This window comes from Equus caballus, chromosome 2 (assembly GCF_041296265.1).
Source record: "Equus caballus isolate H_3958 breed thoroughbred chromosome 2, TB-T2T, whole genome shotgun sequence".
Classification (NCBI taxonomy): Eukaryota; Metazoa; Chordata; class Mammalia; order Perissodactyla; family Equidae; genus Equus; species Equus caballus.
The window spans coordinates 3,381,019-3,385,347 of NC_091685.1; the positions used below are offsets into that span (position 1 = coordinate 3,381,019).

At 42.9% G+C, this 4,329-nt stretch overlaps 1 long non-coding RNA gene across 1 annotated transcript; it reads right to left on the reverse strand.

Moving 5' to 3' along the window:
- Positions 1–722: 722 nt before the first annotated feature.
- On the reverse strand, positions 723–3,986 carry LOC138920197 (uncharacterized). Its single transcript, XR_011430973.1, has 2 exons — positions 3,550–3,986; positions 723–3,037 (listed from the first exon to the last, which is right to left on the reverse strand). It is a non-coding gene; the product is annotated as an uncharacterized lncRNA (long non-coding RNA).
- Between the last annotated feature and the right edge of the window lie 343 nt (positions 3,987–4,329).

Sequence of the window (4,329 nt, forward strand, 5' to 3'; positions counted from 1 at the left end):
GTACAAATATTCCTGGAAGGAGCATGTCGCTGTGCCGGGAGCTGCAGTCACCCAGACAACACACATGGGATTTCCCGATGGAGCACCAGTTTTCTCAAACGTTGGCCCCATCTTCGTGTGCGTACTCCGGCAACAAGAGTGTGATGTTTACATTAAAACAAATCCAGCGAGGTGGTCGAGGAGACAGTCACGTGCTCGTGACTTTTAAGGCTGAACAGGAGATGTGAAGATATTTCATGTGTGTCTTGGCCTGCTTTTGTCTACACATTCTCTCTTAGTTCTTCTTTTTTTTTTTTTTTGCCTGTTTAAACATACTTCAGAGAAAAGCGTGAGAAGCAGCCATTTCTCCTATAAAATGGATGTAACATCCCTTGCCTAAGAGCAGTGGGATCAGGATTACATAAGGGAACATATCTGAAATCATTTGAGGCTTGGTGATGAGTTTTTAGAGACAACACCAAAGGCCTTTGGGAGAAAATATTTGCAGAACACATCTGATAAAGGACTTACATTTGAAATATACAAGAACACTTGAAGCTCAAAAATAAGAAAATGGGCAAAATATCTAAACAGATACCTCACCAAAAAAGATAGAGAGAGGTAAATAATCGCATGAAAAGATGATTAAGGCTAAAGATATCTCACCACGTGGTCCAGCAATTGCCCGCCTAGCTATTTCTCCAACTGATTTGAAAACTAACATCCAAATAAAAATCTGCACATTAGTGTTTATAGAAGCTTTATTCATAATTGCCAAAAACTGGAACCTCCTCCTCCCAACACACACACTCAAGATGTCCCTCAACAGATGGATAAACTGTGGTACATATACACAGCGGAATATTATTCCACAATAAAATAATAAAGAGCTATTAAGCCATGAAAAGACACGGATGAATCTTAAATGCATATTGCTAAGTGAAAGAAGCTGGTCTGAAAAGACTGCATCCTCTATGGTTCCAACTATACGCCATTCTAGAAAAAGGCAAAACAATAGTGGGTTAAAAAGATCAGTAGTTGCCAGACGCTTCGGGGGATGCTTGAACAGATGAAGCACAGGGATTTTTTAGGGTGTTGAAACTATCCTGTATGATATCGTAACTGTGGATACATGACATGCATTTATCAGAACACACAGAACTTCACAACACAGAGTGAACCTTAATGTACGTGCAGTAAAAATGAAATCAGAGGAGGTCAAGGGGTCCCAGGATAGGATACAGAATGGGACAAAACCATCTAATTGTATTACAAATGTATGAGAGAACTTTAGTGAATGGGGTGGAGGAGAATGTTCCTGACCTAAGTAACTTTGGAAATGAGTGGAGTTCATAAAACTAAAGGCAAAAGAACCTGTATGTAAGCACTGTACTCTAGTTAAAAAGTTGTTTCCCATGAGAATATGGGTTAACAATTCTGATGCTGCTGTGCCCGTATACTAGAACTGAACAATTAAATAAATGGATGGTGGAGCCAGCGTTCTTCCTTTGGAGTGAGAGTGCAGAGCTGAGCAACAGGACGAGGCTGGAATGATCCATGTGGTAATGGACAAAAACTGGAGACATCAGTATGAACCATGTTTAGCTTAATATAGATAAAGACGATTACATATGGAAATGTTTATAGATATGTACAAATACACGGGTTATCAGTGTGGTTAGTATATACACATATACGTCCTTGCTGTCAGCTGAGAGAGCCTAGAGGCAATGGCACTCCAGTCACAATGAGCACACCTAGTGTCCCGATCTTGGTTTCTAACACCATTCTACAATAAAAGGAGCCAGTTCTCCTTAGAGAAGTGGCTGAACCTAAATCTTGGGCAGGAAATTCATAAGATGAACCTGGAGCATCTCACAGGACCAGAAAGTAAGAAAGTGCTCAAAAATAAAACGAAAGAAAGTGAGACAATGATGTCATATGTCAAAGGGAGGCAGGAACCAACTGAAAGAGCTCTTAGAGGCCAAAGCGGGAACAATTTGAACAACAGAATAAATAAATTAATATTTGATTGTAGCACAAAATATAAAATAAATATCCATGAGTCCATGCTGATATAAACAAACGATTGAATAAATAAATCAGTGGAGGAGAACGCACAAATTTCCCATGCAGCAGAATTCCAAATAATTTATGCAGACACTCTGACATCCAGGAGGTGAAGCACTTTTCCCCACTCAAGTGGAGACTGCACAAAGTGATTTCCTTCCCGAGAGTGCAGTATAGAGAGGGAGAAAAGAAGAGTGACTGTACAGTGGAGAAATCGACAGGCACTCCCTCAGCCAGGCGATCAAGGTCGACATTGACAATGCTAAGTCATGGTGCTGGTGTGCATTTGACATGATATGATCACAATGGCGCTTTACCTCTGTAAAGCTTCTTCCTTCCCAAACTCCATTCTTTCATAAGAAAAACATCAGACAAAGCCTAATTGAGGGATAGTCCAGTACTCCTCAAAACTGTCTAGGTCATCAAACATAAGAAAGTCTGAGAATCTCACAACCAAGAGGAGCCTAGGAGACAAGACAACTAAATATAATGTGCTATCCTGGGTGGGATCCTGGAACAGAAAAAGGATATTAGCTAAAAATCAAAGATGTCTGAATAAATATGGACTTTCCTTAATAATAATGAATCAATACTGGCTTATTAATTATAATAAATATATCACATTCACATACAATGTTAGTAACTGGGGAATCTGAGCATGAGATATGTGGGAACTCTGTACTATTTTCGCAGTTTTCCTGCAAATCTAAAACTATTCTAAAATATGAAGTTTATTTTTAAAAATGGGATAATACCATAAAAAAACATTTGGTGAGTGGTTGCTATTAAATGGTAATAAACAATAATGAAATAGAGAAATTTTTAAACACTCAAATGGCCCACAAGGAGAGCACTCAGAGGAATGTCCTGATAGGGCCTATTCCTAGAGAAGCTGACATTCCACAGGCATGGAAACGGGCTGATGCCACAGTTCAGAGAAGGGCCGCCATTATTCTTCAGGAGACAAGGAAGCTGTGTTTTTTTCCTTCTGAAAGAGGAGCAGGAAGCAGGGTAAACAAGGAGGAACATTTCTTGAGTACTGAACTACGTGCCAAGTTCTCTGTGCTAAGTGCTTTCTCTCACTGAATCTTGATGAGGTAGATACCACTTTTCCCCTAGGTGGTGGGAAACCGAGGCCCAGAGACCCTGTCCTGCCCAATAGTGTACAGCTAATAGGGAGGAGGGAGTATGAAGCGGAGTTTGAACCCAGGAAGCTTGGCTCCTACGCTCCACCTTGTGACCAGTCACTTCCCCTGCGATGTTTCTAAATTCCTGGACTGTGCGGTGCGTGGGCAGATTTTCTGCAGAAACAAGAAAAGAACTGGATTTTTTATCTTTGATGACTTTGGACTATCAAAGGCCAGTGAGAGCTCAGGTCAAGTTTACTCAGGTCTGAGCGTCAGGACAAGGGAGTGGGGAGGGGCATGTACTCAGCTGACACTGGATGACGCTGCCATTATTACTACTGGTCCTTTCCTTCCTGCCCCACCACCTACTCACCCCTCACTCAGATACTCCGGAGCCTCTGTCCAGCTGGCCGCTTCCTCGGGGGAAACAGGATGTCTTCCGCAGGCTGGGCCGGTCTCAGCGGGCTCGGGGTGGGAGGCGGTTGTCTAACTGGCTGACACGGAGCTAGGCACCAGAGAGGAAGTGCTGTTCCGGGAGCTGAGGAAACCACCACTTCCTCCTCCAGCAGGAAGGGGCCCTGGCTATTCTCAGCACCCTGTGGACATGGAGCAATGGGAATCACAGCCTGCCAGTGTCTGGATGTGCCTCCTGCAGTTTAACAATCTCCCAGTCAAAATAAACTGGCTCCTTAGGTCTCCAGGGCATGTGAAGGTAACAATTGAGAGGGAGAGCCCAGAGGCATGGCTGTAGCATGAAGGTGTGGACAGACTTTTAAAATATCAGGCTGGTATTGCTGCTGGGGCCTCACTAAAGCGGTTTAATTGAAGCATTGTGAAGACAAACAACAAGAGATTCAGTTTTGGTTTCTCAAACAGCCAGTCTCCACCTCGGAGAATCCAGCGAGGGTGAGAGACGAGACTGTTGATCCTTTAAGCGTTTATGTAGATAAGTTTTCGACAGGAAAGCTACTTGACTCAGTAGAAAGAGAACTGGAAAATAAGTCAAGAGGGACCTGGGTTCAAATTTGAACTTCAACGGACATGGTATTTTGACTGTGGCCGACCTCTGCTTTCTTCGTGGAGCAAAGCCTGGTTACCTCCCAAAGATCCTCTGACAGCAACCTTGATTCCTTCTTTCCTCCTCACGTCCACT